The 25,515-nt window shown below is 39.7% G+C and overlaps 1 protein-coding gene across 3 annotated transcripts in view; it reads left to right on the top strand.

Moving 5' to 3' along the window:
• Sema5a (semaphorin 5A) overlaps window positions 1-25,515 on the top strand; it is a 437,549-nt gene that overhangs the window by 256,811 nt on the left and 155,223 nt on the right. The window lies entirely within an intron of this gene.

The following is a 25,515-nucleotide window of genomic DNA, read 5'->3' on the forward strand; positions in this document are numbered from 1 at the left end:
TGGAGCAGAAGCTGTGTTCCACTCACCAGCAGTCCCAAAATCCTGTGGCTTGCTGTACTTTCTTAAACGAATTGAAATAATCCCTTCTTGAAAACTAAGTCACGATGCTTAGAACACAGACAAAATTTATCCTTAACTTATTAGACAGTTACAAATCAATCGGTCATTGCTGATTAATTATCTATACTAAGTAGCATTTAAGAATCTGTGATAAATTGCTGTAATCTCTTGAAGTGTTAGAGGTGATTATTTATGAAGTGTGATGTAAATAAAATTCACTGCAGTTGAAGGAAAATAAATTCCTTATTAATAGCCAATTATCTTTCTCTCACTTTGGTATTCAATATGTCTTACTTTTGTGTTGACTCTAAGTACTAGGGACAATGATATTTATTATGATGGCATTTTTACTCCGAACATAATTAGGTTTCATTTACATTTCAGGATGGTACTGTCATATTACCATTTACTGACAAAGTCCAGACTTCATTGCAAAATAAAAATGATAAAACGCAAGTTTTTCTTTCATTGTCTGGGAGTTTCAGGACACCATTTTCTCTGACTTTTTCCTCAATAAATAGATGGTCTTATCAGTGTCAGTGCAAGCATCCTCCTTCCAGAATCAGCTCGCCTTCTACATCTTATATGCACAGAAAAAAATAATTTCTTTCTCTCAGCCTGTCTCAATATAGTTTTTTGATTGTGTTGAAAGTATTTGTGCACAATCCCAAGTGAACCCATTGATTGGCAGTTTTAGTATTTATCAAGTCTCAACAGATAAAATCTGCCAATAGATTTGCAAGGGCAAATCATAATATAGTCAGTATGATATCCATTGCCAGCAGATGGAAATGGATATGGAACATGGTTAAAGCCTACTACATTCATCAAGAATGGGTAGCTGATAGCACAGATCTCTAAGAAAAAAAAAAGATTGGACGAGAAAAGTTTATTACACTATTTCTTAAATAGCATATAATTTTAAGATATTGAATATGGTATGTTGCCATTCTATAATAGATCTTGTCAGATCTGATGGATTACTCCTGGTTTTGAATGAAACATTAAAAAAACCAAGATGCTTAAGGTAAGAACTGTACAAAGAAATAAAATGAGTATGATCTATATTAAAACTCTTTGTACTCAGCAGCCAATTAAAAGGCCATCAGTGTCATATTTTGCAAATCTTCCTTTATCTATTTCCATGTTCACTCTTGTTCCCAGGTTACCCAGAAACCCATCCTAAAGGATGTGTAATTTCTTATTTTAATAGGTGGTTGAGGTCTGTACTTGAAAGTGTAACTAATAGGAAGGAAGGAGGCAAAAGTTGGGGATGAATTGGATGCTGTGGTCTGGGAAACGAAGGAGGAATTTGAGTTCCATGGCCAGAGAGAAGGAGGGTGACTTGAGTGTATATATATATATATATATATATATATATATATATATATATAATATAAATATTGGCAGAGGTAAAGAATTCATCTGTATCTGCAAAGCACAGAAGCAGAAAGCATGAGTAAAAAGTATGAGTGATAAATGCCAGCTCTGTCTAATGAAGGACTTGCTTTTATCATGTTGACCAAGGATATATGTTACAGTTATGATGAACTGGTATTTTCAGACAACTGGGACTATTTTAGTGGATGAGCGGTCAGCATGCTGGTTAGTAAGGTGGGGGAGATTAAAGTGAGATTTGATGTGATGTGCCCATCTCCAAGTCTGAGGTTATATAGACAGCTCAGTTCTCAGGTTAGCTTCGAATGGTTATTGTTTTGTTTTTAAGTACATTGAATATTTGAACCCCATGGCATCTCAGATGCTAATAAGTTCTCTACCACAGAGGTATACCCTCAGCTCTTAAGCACACATCACTTGTTTTTATTTTTTATATTACAATGTAAATACATCATTATCCTTTCCTGCATTCAAATCCTCCCATATATTCATCCTTGCTTGTTTTCAAATTTATAGCCCCTTTTAATTTTTTGTTGCTATAAGTTATATATGTATATAATTATATATATATTTGTGTATGTGTGTACTCCTACATATGTAAGTACAACACAGTGAGTCTATATAATCTTACTTTCAGGCTGACCATTTCATATTATATAACCAATTGGTGTATTCTGAACCGAGGCTCATCTAAGTCTCCCAGAGGACTTTGCTCCCCTTCAGAGTCAGTCTTAAACATGCACCCCACTGACTCGGCTTCAACTCCTTAGTTTTTATGAAAGCCAAGAATCTACTATGTTGCGCATATTAAAGCCCTGTAAAAGCCTTCATCTTTCTGGTGTGGAAAAGAGTACTGCCTCAAGGTCCTAGAATCTAAGCCAGTAACTTCGAGGCTTTCCTGGATCAGTCATGTGCCAGCTCAGCAGAGCACACTCACTGAATCTGAGCTTCCTAATCTGTAATCAGGATGTTTAAGGAACTGTCTGGAGGTTAAGTTAACAGCAACAATGAGACTCTCTCTCCTTTCCTCTGTGCTACGTTAGTGCTTCATATCTCCTCATTATATTAGTAAAAATATTGTACTGTGCCAACCACTTTCCATTGAGAGAGTAGTCATAATTTTTTCATCTCTTGAGAATCTTATATTCTTTTTCTCAAGGAAGTGGTTGCTTAAAAAGAAAACAATATTTTATTATACTATTCTAAATGACCTGATAAACATTTCTATTTTAATATAACTCAACACTAGACAATGATAGTTTATTCAACCAAGCATTACATCATTATAATGATAGAGACATTTAAAAATCTGTGGAGTCACATAGCCCTCTAGAGATAGTTAAAAATCAAACAATACTCTAACAAATCATGTCTCTGTGAGTTCTCTTTATTAATAAGATTCCAAGATAGGCATTCTCCTTCCAGGATGCCTAGGAAGGAGAGAAAAGATTGTGCTATGAAATGAGTCCTCATCTAGCATCAATACAAGTGTGGAATTCCAGTCAGACCTTCTCTTCTGTGGCACCATCAGCCTGCATTTTCTTCCCACATAGAGATTCCTCACTGTCCTAAGATGCCATCGGGGCAGATACAAAGCATCAGTGTGTAAAGCTCACCCAGTATCGCACTGAACACAGATGCCTTTCGTTCATGGTTTGGGAAATGTGCACTGAGTGGATGTTTTGTGGTGGTAGGAGACGATGTGGGAGTGGTTTGGAAGGAGGGGAACCGTGGGGCGGGGAATGTTAAAACTTAGTAATTCCTCTTTGGTCTTCCTCCACAAAAATCTGCCCTTCTCCTCCCAGCATTTCTCAGATGCCAGACTTCAACATGAATACAGCACTCCAGATGAGGGTTTCACATTCTCACCAGGCATATCTCACTTTGTGGAGCCTTGTGTGGATTCTAGAAATGCAGAGGAGGTAGGCAGAGTCTTAGGATGACCTGAAAAGAACCTGAGCCAGTAGCTCACTTGGATTTGACCCTCTACTCATTCTTCTGGCAGTGGTCACCTGTCTAAGATCACAGGGATCATGAATATTGACACACAATCCAAAGACAGGTGTCAATATAGCCAAATATCCAAAAATATCCAAATATCCTAAATATACAAAAAAATACCCAAAAGTAGACAACACTTTATGATTCACACTGACTGGAACCCTGGACCAGGAAGAGGCTATACACTCTGCATGGACACATGCCAGTTATGGCTAAAAACATAGCTATCAACCAGCAATTGTAAGGAGGCTCTATGAATTGGTCTTTATTTCCACTGGAAGATGTAATTAATTTGTTTGGATAAATCTCATGATTCTCTACTCATGGATAAAATCAGCTCGACTTGGTCATTTGACAAGGAGAACTCCTTGGCTAGCAGATCTTACCAGGCAGAGAAGATCTGTGTTAGGATAAGGCCATCAGGGGCATGCTTTGAGCTCCTCCCAGTTTCTGGAAGGTCTGAGGCAGCACTTGGCACATATCACAGATGGAGGGGAATATGCTTATTTGCATTCATAACAGACAGAGCTTCCGATACTTGACTCACATATGAACATTTGTGCTTTTTCTTCCTGATATTCACATGCATATATACCAAGAATCCCAATAATTAAATTAGAAAGAATTTCAGATGAGGATAATTCCCATTTATCTTCCTAGGTCTCAGAATAAAGATTATTATATGATTCTTATCCACACTCCATGAATCCAGGTGTATTTTTCCCCATGCCCAAGGTAGCAAGTATCTGTAGCAGGTCACATGTTTTGTAATGGTGAGTGGCTAGATGTGTTCTATAAGAGCTATACTCAGTAATTAGAGTTCTCTGCCTTCAAATGTTTGTATAAAGTTATAAACTCAGATATATGCTTTCTTTTTTTGCATGTTTTCACTCTTGATCTGTACTGAATATACCGGCAGCTAAACCCACAGTGGAAGGGAGTGCTGTTAGGAGGAAATCACGTTCCCAGCCACAATCTGGGGCTGCTAGCATGAGAACTCTGGAGCATCTCCACCCGAACAAATACTGATTTCACTTTTAAAAAATAAGAATGGCCTTGTTTAATCACAAGAGCTAGAGGCACAATTTTAGGGTTTACTAAAACATTATTGAAGTGAATGCCGCTGGACCTCAATGGCAGTGGGGGCCTTTGAAGTTTTCTCAGATTCTTTGCACCCCTTTCCTTCCACTATGCCCATTTCTCCTGTTCATCCCAGAGTCTTCCTTTCTTTTCTTACCTCCTTGCTTTGGAATGGTTTTACCAGCTGGATTACTCTCGGATGTGGAAACGTGCTCCACCGATAGACTGCATTCTTGAGTGGCAGACAATGGAGCCAAGCTGAAAGTAGTAGGCCTCACTGCTGTTTGATTTTCTTCATGTCGTGCAACACAGTTCCTCCGAATAGTCTTCAATTTAAGCTTGTTTATACCTGTCATTTTAGTTCCATAGTTCCTTAAGGGAAACTAGGCACAAAGCCACCCTTTAAGAGTTTCCAACTTTACAATTAGCTTGACAGGAACTGCAAAAATATGTTGTCCAGCTAAGCTCAGTTCTTATCAAGCTCTGCAGGGGGAATTGGATGAGACAAGGCGAGAATGCATTTGAGAAAAGATAAATCATTACAGTTCATGATCACTCTTTGAAAAGGACACACAGAAATGACTACCAGGGAAAGGGCAAGCTAGGCTGAGTGAAGACACCACTAAAGAGTAGCTGGCATGCTTAACAGTAAAGGGGATCCTGTGAGGGTAACATGATCTGATCACGCTTGTGCAAACACTGGGAGCACTCATGCAGATCATTGTTGGTAAGGAACAGTGTTTTAGTACCTTGATGGAGCCAACTCAAGTCATAGGTAAGGACTGAGTTGGAGGCTGTGGATGTAGCTCAGTTGTTAATTGCTCTCTGCACAACCAGGAGGAATAGTGTTTGATCCCCAGCATCCATACCAAAACCTGGTTTTGTTGATGGCATGCCTGTAGTCCCCACACTAGGGAGATGGAAGAAGGGGCATCATTGAACCTTGCAGGTCAGGTAGTCCCATTTATCTGGAGAGGCCCACGCTAGCAAGAGACTGTCTAAAACAAACAAACAAACAAACAAACAAACAAACACCCAACAACAACAAAAACCCAAGATATTTCCTAGGAAATGAAACCCATGGTTGACATCGGGCTTCCAATTGCACAATTATGTGAACTTGTGCATGCATAGATACAGACACAGACATACAAAGAGAGAAAGGGGAGACAGAGAAGCACACACAGAGGTGGGGAGAGAGAGAGAGAGAGAGAGAGAGAGAGAGAGAGAGAGAGAGAGAGAGAGAAGTATATAGGACCCAACATTGTAATGACATCAAGAATTTTGTTCGTGGAGTAGAAAGCCAACACTCAGTTCTATTCTTTTCACATGTAGCAAAGATTTTAGAAGTTTTCAATGCATGGAATTACTCCAGCTTTCTCAAAATGTTTCAATAAGCAACTTAATATTCTGAACAGATTTTTTTGTTTGGTTGGCAGACATCTGTATCCCCACCCCCTCCTGACTGAATGGATTTAGCTTTTTAAGTCATTTGGAATCCCACGGGCATTTATTTGGAATTTTATTTTTAAAGCTCCCTCAAAGCAAAGAATAATTTCTAGTGAACACGTGTGGAAATATTGTTACTATGGACCTTCTGTGAATATTAAAACCAAATTTTTCCCAGTAGCGGTTTGCATTCCTCCCTCCCACTGTCTCTGTTCTTCCACGTTACAGACAGATAAAATAAAGGATTAGAATGGTATTAAAAGGGGCTTTTCTTTAAACAATTAAAGTAATTACAAAGCTAACAACATTGCAAGCTTATTATGTACAGACACAGTACTAGAGACTAAGTATAAAGTCCTCAGCAAGACTCTTTGATGTCATTGCTATGTATTGTGTCCAGCAACCAATGAGAGAAAGTGAGGGAAAGAGAACTAAAGAGATTGGATTGATATTTCTAGTCAGTGTCTAGCCTACATATCCATACCCCAGAGTATGGTCTTGTTTCTTTTTCCATTGTCCTTCATAAGTGTCAGTTCCCCGAGGATGCTAATGATCTGCCTATTAGCCTGAAGGAGAGAAGATGGATTGAACCACAAGCCTTCCTTATCAACAGCTTGCCCAATTGGCTATCCATCTTCATTTGCTAACGTAAAGCCAATCCCAAGACTCCGTAAGTCTGATCAATGCATTTTTATCTGATATGCCAAAATTTTTATGACATAGTAAAATTTTGATTCTATGAGCCTTTTAGTACATGAAAATGTGCTTATCCATCAAAGTAGCTATATGAAGTAAAGAGGGAAATGTCTATAACTTATCCTTTTCATATTCTTTCCAAATCATTAAGAATATTTCTGTTTTCCATTAGTGACATAACGTCTTGCATGGCGTCTCATCTCCCCAGTGCCCCTTCTCAGACCTTTTTCTGTACTTAGTTCAGGTGAGCATCCTGCCTGAGCTCCTCCTCAATGGCCTTCTAGCATTTCTCCGTTGTTCCCTGCTGTCATCTGCAGCCTATGATGGAGAAGGAAACTGCTGACCCTGGGATGCGTGCCTTGCTACGTCCAGGGCCTGTCGTGGTTACTGGAGTGAATCTTTCTAGGGGACTCCCACATCCTTGCTCATTTCCAAGATGTTTCTGAAGCTTGTGTAAATGTCCTTGGATAGCCCTGTTGCTCTTGTCAAATAGAAAGCATCTGAAACCATGCCTAGCACCAAGATGTAGTGCTGACTAACCCTAATACTAGGTTATGGACCATGCATAATCCTTTTGACTAAAGAGGAGTGAGGTGATGAGAATTTCTTTCATTTTCACTGTTTCTCACTGGCTCCCTCTGCCACGAGGAGACTGTGGTCAATTGCTTAGGTCCCCAAAGCTCTCCTTGCGTAGAAAATACACAAATCATGTATGTATTTTCAGTGAGGATAGCAATTGTTTATACTGCATTTGAATCTTTAGGTGAGGATCAATGGGGATTAATACAATGAAGTTTTCTGAACTCTTTCGTCAGATGGGCGGAGCTTTCCAATTAGAAGAGCTATGTAAGTGTGCGTGTGTTCATTTCCCCACATCATGTCCATTGGCAACAACAAGTTAACCAGCCAGTTCCTTTATTGAAGTCTTTAGTTGCTGAACACAGACGATTCCATGTTGACTGTTTGTACCGAGAAACACTGGGCTAGAGTTTATCAGGGCGGCCAAATGTACCTTGATGATTTCACTATAACCTAGGAAAGGAGAGGTGGTATTCCTGCTCTTGTAGAAGTCCAGTGAGTTCAGATGAGTTCAGAAATGCAAGTGGATTGGCCAAGACTTCACATCCACTTGAATATAAGATGTAAAACCCAGTGTTTCTACTGAAGAATATGATAGACCTCTCACGTTAATGTCTTCAGGTTCCGCCACCTTGAAAGACAGATTCACTGTGTCTTCTCAAGCTACCAGATTACTCATTCTTTCAACATGGATTTATTGAAAGTACACTCTGGGGCATCCATATTTTAAATGCCTGAGAATAAATTATTGAATGACATTACAGGTCTCCTGTGAGAAGTTGTATAGTCACACAAACATTTAATCAATTAACAGTAATTAGGAAAAGCATTGATGAATGATGATTGCAAGCAAGCCACAAAGAAGCTGAAAGTGGCAGAAGCGACCCTGATGGACTTTAAAGATGCTCACGCTGAAAGACTACACCCAGTACCTGGGGTTAGATCTTATGGCTAGCTGGTAGGGCTTTAGGCAGAGGTGAAGGAAAAGTGAAGGAACCAGTAAATACACAGGCATAGAACAGGGAAAGAGTCTGGCAGTCTGAAAGCACCTAAAGGATTTTGAAATGCTCCCTCGTGCTAAAGTGGCAGAGAAATGCCATTAAACAGACACTGAAGGCAGAACCTTACCGGGCTCTGTGAGTGAGGCTGTGGGCTCCACAGTTTATCTGCAAGACTGTGGCAATTTACTAGAAGGCACTGGCCGTCATTTGATTTCCATCTACAAAAAGTACTTAAAGTTAGGGAAGTGTTATCATGTAGCAAGATTGGGGAAAGGACACTGGAAAGGATCTATTTCATTGTATTTGGATGTAGGAGTGACACAATTGGGTGCGTTTGTTTATTGTTTTATTATAGTCAGAATTAATGGTAACATGAAAACAAGAGGAATCAAAAATTTAGGGTTTGTTTAACAACTGGGGAAGCAGCGCCTGAGGGTGAGGATGAAAACCCAGGCAGGATGGCTGCAGAGCAAGGAATGAGTGGTTTCAGAAGGAGACCCTTCTGCTTTCTCAAAGCTGAGAAAATTCTTGGGAAAAGGCTTCATCTAAGAGTCAAATATCAGATTGGACATTGTTCTCCAGGGAAGATGATGATAACGTAATGGGTTTCATTTTTCATTCTGACCAAGGGTTTTACATGAGACCCTTGGATTAACTTTATATAGTAGTATCATGAGCAGCTTCTTGATATAGACCCTGTCTACTGATCAGTCACATGGAAATCAATTCCATCCATTAGCAAGGAATTGTGACTCGGTTCCTCTGTTTCCACTTCCCCCAAACATAAACTCAAATAAACATGAGAGCCACATTTAACTCAGTAGACACTCCCTGTTCTCAAGCAAAAATACATATAAGATGGGAAGATAATTGATAACTTACCATTATCCCCCATTAACCCATTCAATCTGGAGCAGCAGATGCCTCTGCCAGTGCCCGTGCAGCTCACGGTAGCTGTGTGCATCCTTGTACCACTCTGCCCAGCCTGTGTCTCATTGTGTCTCACAGCTGTTTCTTAAATGTGGTCTCTTAGTAAAACCAGCAATGGTTATGGCTTGTTTTCTCTTGTTTGCCTTGCTTTCCCTCTGAGTTTTCTATGGGATTCTGTTAGAAACTTAGCTCTTTCTTGACCCAACCAGTTGTATGTAATGTTCCTCGGTTTTTCTTTCCTTACACGGCGTTGACTGTCTTAATATAAGAAAACTGTTTTCACACTGTACTGCTTAAAACCCTTAAGCAGTTTTTAAAAATCTAATTTTACAACACATCATATAAGAAACATCCTGGTGTCCCATTTTATGACTTTCCAGCTTCAGGATTGGACGCTCCCCTCCATCCAACCCTTCCCGAGTTTCAGTCACAAACATGTTGTGTGATTCTTTGAACTCGATATGCATGTCTGCTTCTCATAACTTACCCATGCTGTTCCTAACTTCAGCAACCATCATATTCTACCAGCACCCCCTATCCCTCAATCCCTGCTCACACCCCAACCACCACCCTGTCTTTGTTTGTGCTAGCAGCCCTGTCCTCCTGCAGAGTTATCTGTTTTCATGAAGTGCAGCCAGGCCACATGTTCATGGGATCTGCATTAGTGGATTCAACCCAGTGTCATAAATACTTTTAAAAAATGCTTCTATACTGAGTATGTATAGACTTGTTGTCATTAATCCCTAAACTATGTACTGTAATAATTATTACAGCCCTGTAGATATTCCAGGTCACCATCAGATTGTTTAAAAATATATAGAAAAGTGTGTGGTGGTTGCATGGAGCTATGGCGCTATTTTATCTAGGGATCTGGGTGTCTGTGTACTTGGGTATTTATGGGGAATCTGGAATACATCTGTCTCAGATACCAAAGGACAACTCTATCTCTTTACTTTTCAACTTAGAATTATTTATCTGTTATCTACAGTTGGCTAAGAATTTCTACCAGGCAGCAGGAGGCTATAAATGGCCTTTGTAATATCCTGAATCTTTTCTCATAATAGGATCTCAGTAAACATTAGTTGAATGCATTTTTCAGTTAGAATGGTGCAAGCACACACACACACACACACCCTTCCCCCCCTCCTCTCTCTCTCTTCCATTTTCACTAATAGCTGACAGTGCCTGACTTTTTAATATTTTCCTGGCATAAAGTTGATGAAATGATGAGATGAGCTTATATTTATGTGTCATATAGTATGAGTGTTTTAGTATTAAACGTAGATGGGAATGTCGTTATTCCTACTTGTCACGGAAAAGCATAGATTTACTTTTTCATCTAAGGACTGCGACACTATAGTAATTTTTTAACTCTGATATAAAGGCAGTGCCAAACCCACTTTATCATGATAAGAACTTACTTCTCTGAGAATCGTGGTTATTTGAAGGACATGCAGGGATTGGCTGAAATGCCTACAAAGGTCATCTTATTTTGGCAGTGGCCATATCAGAAATCTAGAAATGATAAGAATTGTGAGATGAGGAGGTTTTTTTATTTTTTCTAATACCACATTTAGAACTGCCAGATCTTTATTTTATATGTTCATCATAAAACGGGCCAGCTAAGCATGTGGATTGTATATTTGTGTGACTATAAATCTAATAGGTTATAATGGTATTTGTCTAAATACCATTGAAGGTAGATTGACCAAAATAGATTTGGAAAGCCTTTGTGAAAAGAAAATCATTGAAAACACCTAGGACAGAGATAGTTTGCAAAACCAGTAATCATTTCAGAAGGACTAGAGGACTCCAAAACACAATGGGCTATTACTGTTGCCCCGAGTTGCCTACTGTAACTACATGGTGAAACCCTTCTTCTGATGATACCAGATTCTTTGGCTATTACACATAGAGAAGTCATTTGAAACTAACTTGGAAATTTTCTCTCTTCTGGCTAGTTTTCCTAGTGTCTGAAAATAATATGTAGGCTACTGATTAAAAACAACAAACAAACAACAACAAAAAACAAAGGTAATGGCCTTAGGTCTTGCCCAGTGCTTAACACCTGTATGCTACAATACCAGTCTGCCAGGTAGTGTGTTTCCACTAGTACAATACTGGCATGGCTGTATAAGGGAGCTGATTTCTGATTAGATTCAAGGCCTGTGCCATAGGAAGCAGGTTTATGCCTGGTACTATAATTCTGGTTAAAAGCCCATGCTCCATTAGTTGCCCCACAGACTTGCAATTAAGGGCAGCACTAACTGGACGTAGCAGATTATATTATTCATTATTATTATTATTAACAACAATAGTATAATAATAAGGTAATATAATGACTTGAAATTGGAAGGACTATGTTGTGGAGCATGGAGAGACCTGGAACAAGAGAATGGTGTCAGCCAGGATCATATTTCATTGAATATATGTATGGAACTCTCAAAAAAATAAAGAAAACAAATTAAAAAGCAATCACATACTTTATAATTGTTATTTGAGCATATGGACGTGGTGTCTGATTTTCACAGCTATAATATTCTCTGTGTATAATTGAGAGACCTAATCATCTGTCATCAAATTTCATTAAGTCGTTGCCACCAAGTAAGAACATGTATGGAAATATATAGGAGAAAGTTAGTGTATTTGACATATAAACTGTCTTTTAAAATATACATTCTTCTTATAATTTGAGAATTGTATACAGATTTCTTTAATGATCCACTTTAACCATACTGGTAGCCCTTAGGGAATGAGGCATACAGCTGTTTGTATGAAAGACTTCAGAGCTATTACAGACTCTGTAGGGTCCCTAAGGAGTCCACAACTATCGCCCTAAACTTTAGCACTTACCCAGGGTGATAACTAATCAGCTTCATAGCTCAGAGGGAAACTCCTGATGTGGAGGACAGCAGGAGAACTACAAACAACAGAGGAAGGGGATGTCCTCATAGGCAGTGACACCCCCTCCCCAATCACTGCTCTGTGCAGTGAGAGGATGGGCATGGCTACTGTCTTTTCTCTTGGGGATATGGGAGGAAGGGCAGGCGTGGCTACCATCTTTTTTAGTGTATGCTAGAACCTGACTTTCCCCACTTAGGAAGAATATGGAGTTTCAGGTTCTCAGCTTGGAACATCAGTAGGCTATCTTGGTCTGATCATCCTCCCAGCTCCAGCTGTGGACACAGTTCCATCTGGTGACTTATCACATCTGAATACAAAACACGTATTATAGAAATTTAGACAGAAAATCAAACTGGAGTCTATTCCCAAACTGGGTTTCTATATCACATTAGAGAAGATAAAGAAAAAAAACTATCTCAGGAATGCATCATGTAGGCTGCTAGTACCACAGTGACAGATTTCTGTGTCTTGGGGCTATGTATCGTGCCAAGAAGTTTTGGGTAAGCATACAGAATTGTGATAACGTTGCCTGAGTTAAGTTTGTTTTTGTGTTTTACATGAACTTTGAGCGCTTAGATGGGGGAAGAATCAGCAGTGATAAAATGAAAACATAAAGAGGCAGATATCTCCCTATCAACCTTCTCAGCCAGGGTCTGTCTTTTATTACAAGGAGAAAGCAACACATGTTTCTTGTTACAACACATTCAAAGCAGGCACACCCAGCCTTTCAACAAAGCTTTGTTAAAATGGGAGGGAATGGGGGCCAAGCACACTCAGGCAATTCATTGATGAAAACATCATTGCAGGTGAGTCAACAGACCTCAGAGCCAGGCAGCTCTGACTCTGAAGTCTGCTATTCAGTCACCTAGCAGCCTTGAAGTACATCTTTCCACCTGCACCTATCACTTGGATGTAAGACTCATGATGGGGCCAACCGTTGCTGGGAGGATAAAATATGTGGATGGGTGGAGAGACACCAGCACCATTCAGGTCATTTGGATATGTGTACAAGCTGGAATGCTTTCTCCTGCCTGTTGTCCTTCCAGCCTTGTATGGTGTCACACCGTTTGCTTTGCTCATTCTTGCACCATTTGCCCTTGAGACATTCTGCCAATCCTAGCTTCATACATCCATATGCTGAGTCGGGTTACATCCATAATACTGCTGTGAGAGCAGGGAGTGGGGACTCAACATTCACAGTCAAACTTTGAGAAGTCAGAGTTATTCCCAGCATCACTTATAACGAGCCTTGCGTATTTGCTGTTGACATTCAGGGTTGTAATGGGGACATGCTTTCGCTGAAAATTCTAAATTCTCCTGAGAACTGTGATGCTGGCTGGCTAAGGTCAAATGTCCTTTTCTGACTAGATTGGAGACAGAAAAAAAATATTAGCATTTAGTAACATTTTCTTTTCAGAATTCTGAGAGAAATGTAAGACTCCCAGACGTAGAACATAATTTGCTCTGCGTTCCTTATTTTGCCGCTCATAAATTCCAACCTCCTTAGCTTCAATGCATGTCCTAGATGGCGAGTTACAAGTTTCCCCTCATTTTTCATTTCTGTTTGTGTCATTTTTTATATCATCTCATTTGCTTGACTTAAGACATGAAATTCCAAGCAAATAAATCACTGTGGTGTGACTTTGAAGAAAAGGTCTTGTGCCGAACTATTTTGAATTCCTCTGATGCTAGGGGTACCTGTCATGTGATTAATACGGTTTGGGTTGTGCTTTTTTTTTCTCTCTCTTTTGCCCTGAATGCTAGAATTTATTACCAAGTACTAAAAGTGTGTTTGTTTCAAAAGTGTGATGAATTTGCGTGAGTTGGGTCCTTTTCAATTAACCATTTTGGAAATAGATCTGCCTTCCTATCATATTTTTCTTAGAAACAATGAGCAGAGGAGAGTTACTTATGGGGTAAAGAGAAGACATATTTTACCTGTCACTCAAATCCAACTGGCAAAGCTGAGCATGGGAGAGATGGGAATTCACTTCGGCCAGACTTGAAATTTCGTTGTCCTTGTTTCTAAGTTTTCAAAAGACAGTTTTCTTCTGTCCCTGACATGCCTGGTGCTCTGTTAGTTTTCTTCCCTTCTTTTCTTTCGCCTGTGTCTGACTGTGCATGCCTACAGTGGCTTCAATATAGTCTTCTCTTTTATCTCTACTCCTCTCAGGCCTTCTTTGAAACCTCTTTCTTCGTTACTAATCTCACAGTCAATGTCCTGCATGTGTGTGTGAGTAGACATACACACACACACACACACAAACACACCACTGGTCTCTATAGTGGTCCTGGAACTCCTTCATAGACTGTATGTAATTCAAGGCATGCTCTTATATGAGTGTCTAGGAGTTTCTACAGTAAATTACCACACACTTGGAGGCTTATCACAACATAAACTCATGTTTAACAGAAATTTAAAGGAGATCTTTGTGATACAAAACCAAAGTGGCAGCTGAGTGGTATCCCCTAGGATTTTGGTGCAGCCCCTCTTATGTTTCTCTTAGTTTGGGGTACACAGAAACTTCTCTGATTATGGCTCTATGAACCCCCCAGCCTGTCTCCCTCCAATGGCCTCCTCCTGTGGGAAAGTTACATCGCCTCATGGCTCCAACTGAAAACCTAGACTCCATTCACATCTGTAATATCTTCTCTCTGCCCTCACTGTGCTGTTCCTAGATCTGGGCTGTTGGTGTGGGTGTTTTCTAGGGGCAACCTTTATCTAGCCCAACAGTTTTATACTTTCAGATCCTGTCCTGTATTTTACAGTCTACTCATAGCCATATACCAAAATTCATTACTGCATGCAATTAATTTACTCCAAGTTAAACTCATTTCATGGGAGGTTGGGTTAGGATGAAAAATCTGACAGTTAATTGTCAAATTATAGCCCATCACATAACCAAGAGGTAGAATTAGAGGAGGATGAGTTTAATAATAAAAAAAGTATGCATTGTCAATAGAAGTATAATAGACATGAATATTAAAAAAAATCACCAAATCCTTGTTTCCTTTTACTTCAAGGAGTTTTAGTTTTTAAGAACTCTTTGTGAACAAAACTCTTGCTAGTAGGGATAATATTTTAAGAATTCTGACATAAAAGTAGTCAGATTACAATATAAATGAAAAAAGATTTGATAAAGAAAATGACAAAATTGTTTTCATTGTAGGTGATACACTTCTTTAACAAATGGAATATGCAGGGTGGGCAAAGAGACACCAATCAAGTTATGATTTTATTAAATGTTAGCTTGCCAAAAGACATATCCATAATTGTTATGAAGTTCTCACCCAACATCTTTACATAATTGTAAGTAATGCTTTCCTCGGCCAGAAGTTATCACCCAATATGTATTGTTTCAAAACATACGAGTTAAATATGACTGCTGAATATATACCAGGAGATACATGTCCAGGTCTCTTAGCTGAAAGTAGAGGCTGTTAGGAATGTGAGTGTGTAGAGCTCATGAGAAGTGCTTTCCAAATATCTTGAAAACAAGTAGATCGATATGTTCTCAAGCTGGAAGTAAAGACAATCTTTGTAGAAGATGTGTCTCCAAAAGTATGTGTATGCGAGTTGAATAATGAGTTCTGAGTGGCTCACTGAGCATAAAATATTTCCCCAGTAAAGATGCATAATTTTGTCTTTATAAGTGCTCTGGCAAATATAGAGTGCCCACTCTGTCCCAGATTCCCAGAGGAAAATTAATGAGATCTTGAGAATTGTTTGTTTTCCTGAAGCCAATGTCAGAAGGAAAAAAAAAGAAGAAAGAATGAAAGAAAAATATAAAAGATTCACAGAAAAGCTGGAAACAAAAGCCCATATATTTGCATCTATATTGGTTATGGATCTGAGAGTTCACACCAGAAGTATTTTGCTAGGATTCAGCCAGGATATTTGATAATAAAAAATAAAATAAAATAAACTGGTGACTACAGCTTTGGTGACTTTACATTACAACTGAGAAATGATCACACAAAATGAAGAATAAGACAGTCTTCGTGAAAACTTAAGACACTCTAATACCATCAATAAAGTAAAAGGTGAGGGCAAACAAAGGCACATGGGACACCTGCATCACCACCATCCTCAAGCTCTGCATGACCCTTCCTACAGTTTCCATGCTGCCTCCCAACGAGGGCCTTCCGGATTCTTGCTAGCTACCGTCCCTTTAAAGCTCTTTAACCATATTGTGAAATGAATCTCATCACGTGGCTCAAGAATTCACCCCTGCACTAAGGTCAAGCCTGTTCATTGCCACTTATTTTCTTAACAATGTCAGCTTATGATTGCTTTGCTCCTCCTGTTTGTGAAAGGAACTGACCCGAGACCACACAACGCCACCATTGTGAAGACAACTGTAATGCAGGCTTTGCTGTTCCAAGTTACTTCTTCTGAGGAGTAGCCCATATGCCATTATTCAAATAATCTTAGGTGACTCATGTGTGATGGAAAGTTTTCACAGCTTAATCCTTTCAGGATACTTCTCTTTACATGCCCAACAAATATTATTTCAGAAGAAAAACCATAATTTTCATCTGCTAGATTTTTAGCAAATATCATATTTTCACTATCTCTTATTGGATAGCTTCTTTATTTACATTTCAAATGTTATCCCTTTTCCAGGTCTCTCCTCTGGAAACCCCCTACCCCATCCCCTCTCCCTGCTTCTATGAGGGTGCTCGCCCACCCACCCACCCACCTGCTCACCCACTCCCGCCTTCCTGCCTTGGAATTCCCCTACACTGAGGCATCAAACACCCTCAGGCCCAAGGACCACTCCTCCCATCCTCCCACTGACGTCCAAGGGCATCTTCTGCCATATATGCAGCCGGAGCCATGGGTCACTCTATGTCTAGTCTTGGTTGGTGGTTCAATCCCCAGGAGCTCTAGGGGGTCTGGCTGGTTGTCACTCTTGTTCCCACCATGGGGCAGCAAATCCCCTCAGTTCCCTTATAATTAAATGTTTTTAAAGACACACATTGGGCAACTATGAACATAAGCAGAGCAGTCCTGGTACTCAACTACTGTGATGTCGGGTCTCTTATTCCAAACTTGATGGAGCTCTCATTGTGTCATATACATACAGACACTTTTAAGAACTCCTGTATAAAACTACTCATGCCTCTAGTAATTGGAATTTCACTAAATTTAAGCTTACAGAATGGACAAGACCATATTTCAAGACAGTCTTACTTGAACTCATAGGGATAATTTTTTTGAAACTCAGGAGGCAAAAGTATTTCTCTGAACCTGTAGCTACGAGGTGCCTCTGTGACCACCCTTACCTTCATATATGTCTTTCGTTAATGGAAAGACTTCTGAAGTGCCACCGCTGTTGCGTGCCTCTATGCTGGCCACCATAACTTCAGGTTCTGTACTAGACAGAGTAATATTTTTTTGACATGGGGATGGTTACTAATTATTTTCATTCCCAGCACCCCCGCAGGAGGTTCACGAGTGCTGAGGAATGAGTCTGTGGGAACTCACCCCATCTTAGTCAATTCTTTTATCCCCTGGTCTACTCCCCATACTTGGAGTGGCTCAGTCACCAGAAGCATCTATTTGTCCAAAGCCCTGGTTCATCATTTGTGTGTCCTTAGATCCCTGATTTCAAGAAGTTTAAGAGTTTTTGACACCAGCGAATGACTTGTACAAAAATTTAAACTTGGGCATACCTCCCTCGATAAGTAGGCTTTGTTGTTGCAGCGTCTGGGTATCTTTGTTTACTGTACAGCCTGGGGGAAAGGGATCCAGTATCATCTCAGATCTAACTCTCACATACTGAGATTCAAATATAGCTTTATTTCCAACTCCCTAAGGAGTATGCATGTGTATGTTTTCAGGAGTAGAAACCAGAACAAAGCAAACAGGTAAGTAGATAGTGCAAGCACTATGACAGGTGACTACTATCTTAGCCTCACACTTTCCTAAAGATTTATTGTAACACAGTACCGACAGCCCACCCATAGCTTAGCTTTACACTCATCTTCTTTATTATGAGCTGTTTACAACACCAGTTAAATAATATAATTACTGCTCTATCATTGTGAGAATGAATGTTCTAGATGATCCTTTCTCACTCTTCATGTGGCAGCTCCTGTGTACCTCTTGTCCAAAGTCTGGAGGAACTGTGTTGGTGGCCATATGTATTGAAGTCACTCAACCATCTCCCAGGCTTCATCTCCCATGTGGCTCTTCCCTGTGGTGGAGGTTGGGAGCTGGTGGGATGGTCTGGAGCCTGGGGGTGTAGAACATTCTATATTCATTTTTATAGCAACTATGCAGTGCTTGTTGATTGTGTGTGTGTGTGTGTGTGTGTTATTGTTCTAGGTAATAAAGTAAGTGAACTGGGCAACTCAACCTCCTGACCAAGCACAGTTTGACTTTTAGAAGACAGGAGAGACAGGTAGATGCTTTTGTCTTTGGGATTTGGGCTTGATTTTGGTAAATTCTCCAGTGAAGAAAAGGTCCAACGTGCTGCACAAGTGATTTCCACAGAAGTAAATCCCCATCGCAGACCGAAGTTTACACATGTTTATGATTATAAAGAGGTGAGCATAAGTTTGCAGGAGGCATAGGCCATGTCTGTATGGGCTCCTTGAGTAAGGCAATTCCAGAAAGGAAATGAGGTAGTCCACAGGCTACATACTAGGCTGTCCAAATCAGAGCTGCTTTCAATGGCCATGCTAAGAACCATAAGTCATCTGGAGCAGAATGGACAGAGGCAGTAGGAAAGATGATAGGATGTTCTAGGTATCTTTGGTTTCTATTGCTGGTGGAATGGGGGTGGCAATGATGGGTTCTCACATCTAGGAAGAAACAGAACTCTGCTATCGTATCAAAATCAGTCTGTGTTTGAGTTCTTAAAACCAGCCCAGCTTCTGTAGGTCACACCCTGGCCAGGCAATTGTTGCATTAGATGAATCACAAGCTGCTTAAAATCAATACTTGTTCTGTGAGTGGGTCCAGAGTTTTAAAAATGAATACCTTCTATGACATGTGAATCAATGGATCTTGTGATTAATATATACTGAATGCCAACAGCTCTGACCTTAGACATGCACAAATTTGTATGCTTTAGGTATGTATTCTTTTTTCTGAATCACAGCAAATAGAAACAAAGAAACCACACGAGCCAAATAACCAAGAAGCACTTAACTTGACTGTTCCAGGAGCAGGACAGGATAGGCACAAATCCAAGCCATGAAATTTCAGTGTTAGTGAACCACCTAAAATCAGTGGGACTTTGGCAAATACCCAGACAGTACCTTCATCCAAAATCATATAGCAATTGTGCTTATTACACGAATTATAGACAGCTAAGTAAGATAAATGTGTAAACCCCCCGTCTATTGTCACTAGTGCATCCAAGGTCAAGGAATTATCAGTTATTGCATTCGACTTGGGAATTAATTTCACCCAGAGCAATCACCCTTATTGGTATGTCATTGTCAGTTCAAATGTGACATGGTACTGGGTTTACTATTAGCCACCCCAGTCAAAACCCATACGAATCTCAAATTGTGACCTTATTTGGAAATACATCTTGCACATGTACTATAATTAGTATGAGCTTGTCATTACTGATTTGTGTTGGGCTCTGATCCAGTAGCTAGTGACCTTACAAGAAGAGGGAATTTTGTTTCAAATACAGAAGACCTTGTGTTATCTGAGAATTGTTGTAAGTGCAAGCCAAGGAATACCAAAGACCTTTTCCCTGCTAAAGGCTAGGACAGTGGCCTAAGCAGAGTCCTCTCGGTTTCTAAAGGAGCAACCCATTACTGCCCCGCTTTAAGACACTCAGCCTCCAAATCTGTAAGACCATGTTTATTTTGTTAAAATTACACAGTTTTTCATACAGCCTGGGGAAAACTACAGTGTTATCTTTACTAATTAAGAAAACAAATACACGAGGAACATTCAACATTTTTGGAGCCATTATGCACTTAGCCAAAGTGATTTTGATTTGATATTAGGTGAAGAACAATAAAGGACTCAATGTATAGTAGTTAAAAATACTTTAATACTTACCAGTGCTCTAAGAATAAGATATATCACTGAATTGCATAATGATGTTGGTGCAATAAGAATTAAAAACAAGATATTAGGTTTTTTTGTAGAAAGATATTTGTAAGAAGATATTAGTTAAATTAGTTCCTTTGTCACCTTATGATTTTGAGGAACTGCCCATGGGAAACAACTGGATTCTCTGACATAATCAGGGAGGCAAGTATGCTATGGATTCATTTGAAAATGAACAATCGCCTTTTACCTTAGACATAAAGACAATGTTGAGCATTGGACAGCTCTACCAAAGTGACTAAACTATTTTACCTCTGTACAGTTAGATTTATGTCACTCTGGAATAGACATAACAGCCAAATGAAAGTAAGTAGTGAAGACAACCAAAGTCAAGGTTGGCTAGAAAGATGATCTATTCAGACACTGTGAAATCCCCACTAGTTTTGAGTTTCATTTTAGTTTTGCTTGTTTTGAACAAAGGTATGGCCCCACAGTCCCTGACAATTTGTTTATAATGGTGGTGACAATGTAACACTCTCCAGTGTGTCACAGAAATACATGGCATAAGAATATGAATGCAAACATATGAAAACCACACACACCCCCACAAAGCCCTCAGGTGGTTGTTAATTTTTGGTGCTGTGTAATTAAACTAGTTTTTTTAAATGTTATCTTTTGCCAGTATCTAATTAGCAAAGCCATCTGCTGAAAGAGCAGTGGCCCATCTGCTTGGAATGTTGTTCTCCTCATTGTTATGAAAAGCATCCACCACTGCTCATCCCAGTCTAATTAACTTCTCTTGCTGTGGAATGTGATAATACACAGATTTGTTTATACACTTCTGAGAACTGTGGATTTATATGTATGGAAGAAGTACATAAAAGGAACCAATCTTTTTCTCCCCAACATCTGACTTACTCTTGAGATCACAGCTCCATTTGTCATGACAGGAGCCTGTCTCTGTGCAGAATGAGGAGACATGTTATAGTCTACTGTGAAATAACAGATTGTTTTTTACATCCCTGGGTTTCTGTAGTTCTAAAAATCAGTGTTCTGTTGTCCTGAATGCTTCTCTATTGGTGTGGTTGTAGCACTGCCACTTGCCAAATATTGATTGAGAATGCTGTCAGTCCAAGCATTACCATTGGACTTGAGAAACACCACATGAAGCTACTGTACCAGGAGAAGGATGCAGGTGCTGCTGTGTGCTCTTCTCAAGTATGCAGTAAACTCTTTTCTTTAAGGTTTTGAAATAATTTTATTTCACAAATTTATTGCACACATATTATCTATCTTCATCCACCTAGCAGGATGTAGTATACTTAGTTGATATTTAATGAATATTAACTGAAAAAGAGATGTCATGTAAGAACCACATATCATATCATAAATGATATTTATGTGTCTTTATAGAAAAATGGGCTACCTCTAGGAAACCTAAGTTTTTAGAAATGTAGATCTTCAAGATCATTGATTCCATTAGTATCCAAGTTACCACTACTATTATTTTATGTTTGCTTCTGACATGTCTAATGAACATTAAACGTTGAATAATAGAATATTTGTGTTTCTTTCCTCTCCTGTAGTAGAAAAGAAAAAAGGTAACTAAAAGTCAAGATTTTTTTTTTAATTTTGAGAATGTATGACTGAGTTGTACTGGCATTGGAAATGTGAAGTGCCTTAGCATTTGTTTTGACTGCCAGAAAAATAGGTTAGGGGGGCGGGGAGCCCAAACATAGCTAGAGTGAATGTGAAGGCAAGTATATAGAACAGTTCCTACGTCAATTGTAGGCTTTGCTGCACAATAATGATACACGTACAAATAACCAGCTTCAGTGAGACTAGGATCAAGTTAGAGCCAAAGGTCTTTCATCCACAAGGACAGGTCCTTACAATAAGAGACAGCAATGAGCTCCACGGGAAGCTGAGCTTGAACAAAAAGAGTAGAAACTTCAAGAACAAATTAATGCCAGATAATTCCATTTGCCTCTCTGGTTTTCTCCTGTGGAAACATGTTTTCCATAGCTGCCAGAAGACCAGCAAAGTAAAGTCTAGTTTGGTGAACGAAAAGAAAACTGCTATGAAATTAATCCAGAACTCTTAATCCTCTTGTAAATCTAGAAGAGTCTCCTTTCCAGCTTCATGTCTTATACAGTTGTGCGATACCTAATAACATATGTTCCTCACTATCTTCTCATGGTGAATATATTCCCACCATTAATATATAATTTCCTTTTCCCTCTCTTCATGAATAATTTGAGGCCTTAGAAGAGCTGTGCTTTCTAATTAAGTCTGGATTTGAGTCTGGTTGATAGAGAAGCAGGATCTCTCAAAGCTTCCCCTCGACTTCAAGGCAGAGAAACATCAATGGGTCCTGTTTTACTATTGTCTAATAAACATGTATGAGTAGTTGCTGTTTTTCAGTATTCTGGACAAAGTAATGAAATATTTATGAAAACTCATACTCTTTTCCTTTTTGCAATTTCTTTTCACTCCTTGTCCTTGGCTAATATTTATCTTGAAAATGTGAAGGCTACTTGAGCACCCGCTAGATTTGAGAAGCTGTTTGTTTACCAGCAGCAGCAGCAACAGCAGCATGGAGATCTAAGAACTTTGATGGCATTTGATTCATATTCTCTCTTAATCCTGGGGCTCACCCTGCTGCCCAGACCTCTGGTGTTTATTCAGGAGACTATTCATATTTTCCCTTTTTTTGCATTCCCCTCAGGTTTCCTACTTGGTAGACATGGGCTCCATCCTCAGCCATCTGTTTAAGGTCCCACCAGGTCACTCCTCCTAAGCATAACTCCTCTATAGCCCAGGCAGACTCGAAACTCATCATCCTTCTTCTCAGACATACATCACATACATCACCATATATTTCATGTGTGTCTCCATATGTGTCCTTGTATGAGATGTATGCAGGTCTGTTTCTCTCTCTGTCTCTCTGTCTCTGTCTCTTCTCTCTGTCTCTCTCTGTCTCTGTCTGTATGTGTGTGTGTGTGTGTGCCAGAGACAGAGAAACAAGGTTAGAGAGGGTGAAAAAAGAGAGAAAGAGAGGAAGACAGAGGGGTGGTAGAGCCAACGTTGAGTATCATTTTTCTGGTACCCTGGTACCACCTACCCTGGTGGGTCTTATTTTTTTAATTAGATATTTTCTTCATTTACATTTCAAATGCTATCCTGAAAGTCCCATATACCTTTCCTCTCCCCTGCTCCCCAACCCACCCACTCCCACTTCCTGGCCCTGGTATTCACCTGTACTGGGGCATATGATCTTCACAACACCAAGGGCCTCTCCTCCCAATGATTGCTGACTAAGCCATCCTCTGCTACATATGCAACTAGAGACACAGCTCTGGGGGGTACTGGTTAGTTCATATTGTTGTTCCTCCTATAGGGTTGCAGACCCCTTTAGCTCCTTGGTTGCTTTCTCTAGCTCCTTCATTAGGGGCCCTGTGTTCCCTGATATAGCTATCTCTTTTGAGGCTATGCCAGTGCCTGGCAAATACAGAAGTGGATGCTCATAGTCATCTACTGGATGGAACACAGGTCCCCTAATGAAGGAGCTAGAGAAAGTATCTTATTTTCTTTTTACCATGCTTTCTAACTTGCCTAAAACTCCCTGGTGAAGCTAGACCACCGGGGCAGTCAGGCAGCCCTGCCTGATGCTACCTCCTCAGAACTGGGACTGTAAGCAAGTGCACTCACACCCAGCTTTTGAAACAGTGCTGAAACTCCTGCCCTCCTGCATTGCTTTCATACCAAGCACTTTACTAACATAGCTCTCTCTCCATTCTCCAATATTTAACTTTAACAACAGCACCAACTCAACAAGAGCCATTGTGGGTACCTCCTCTGCTGAAGTGTTTCACCATACAGAAGCGCTCATAGCTGTGTAACCAGAACCCTTTTTTCTGTTCAATGACATCAACCCCTTTGGTAATAAAAGCTTAAATTCATAATGAGTTCTTTGTTGCTAAAGGAATGTATCAGCTCATTGATTCTGTTATATATTTAAATAAGAGCAAAGGTGCAACAGGGAGTTTTCTATAAACAGATGTAAGAAAGAAGCCTATTAAAGTTCACACAAGGGTAGCAGTGAGTTTATTTTCATTTTTGGAGTCTGCACGTCACAGTGCTGTGCGTATAGCTCTTACCTCTGTGCTGGTATCTTCACTGTTGATGGAAATATGTGCTGTCCTGAATGGAATCCAAGGGAGTTCTTGTGTGAGACACTGCCCCCATGGCACCCTGACCCAGGAAAGGATCTCAGAAATAACACATTCTCTTATCAGAGGTCGTCAATAACGACTGCATTCTTGATGATTCCACACGATCATAATAAACAGACATGGCACTGTTCCTGTTTGTGGAACACCAAGTGGGTTTGGTGTGGATTGTTTTCTCATTGCCTCGTGTTTGTTGAGAGGGATGAGCCATCCTGCTACAGTTGTTATGACTGCCTTGGTTGTGTATCAGTGTTTGGCAACAGCAGCCTGACCTTATATTCTCCTAGGTTTGGAAACTTGAGAAACAATTCTTCCTGGCAGGTGGTGGAGGCTGGTATTTTCCTGCATGTTTTTTTTACTTTGGTTTATATTGGGTTGAGTGTAGCTACTTCTTTGACATTTTCTGACCCAAAAAAGATTGTTCCTCACAAGATTTCCTGAAAATAACGTCACTGGTCCATAACTGAATCTTCAGAAATCTAATTTTAACAGCTAGAGGAAAAAATTACAAAAAGAAGATATGAAAAAAATATATAGACTTCCCACATAAAAAGTCTACATACCACAAAAATAGTAGAAAAGAACAAAAGTCAGTCTTTGAACTGGTGTTAAATGACTCACAAACTTAAGTTGTAAATCACCTCTGTCTTCAAAACTGGCGTTATCATCTTAAGTATCAAAGTTCTCTATGGGACTAGACATGCTAATCTACCAGTCAACTTGATTAGCATGAATTAGCTTTGAAAAGTTTGTAATGTATGAAGCATCATGGTTTTAAATCGAGCTAGTGGCGGTGAGGAGATTGAAAACAGTCCCAGTGTCCTGGGCATGGACCAGTCGTGCTCTGACTGGCATGTATACAAGGATTGTGGTAGCTAGAATATGCAGAGTTATACCTGGCATTATCCATGAGTGTTGATGCATGACACACTGTGCAATAAGCTCTATGGTTTTGAATGATTCAGGTGACTCTGCTTCATGGTCTCCTTTGCTGGGAGCTTGTCCTTGTTTCCCAGAGGCAATCAATCTTGTTTACCAGTAACTGTGACTAAAGGTACTGCTGTTTTGACTGTGAAGCAGACTCTAAAGAGGACAAGTCTTTTAAATGTCTTAATTTGAAAGTTGAATGTAAGCCCATGACTGGATGCCCTGTATTTGG

The sequence above is a fragment of the Mus caroli genome, chromosome 15, assembly GCF_900094665.2.
Source record: "Mus caroli chromosome 15, CAROLI_EIJ_v1.1, whole genome shotgun sequence".
NCBI lineage: Eukaryota > Metazoa > Chordata > Mammalia > Rodentia > Muridae > Mus > Mus caroli.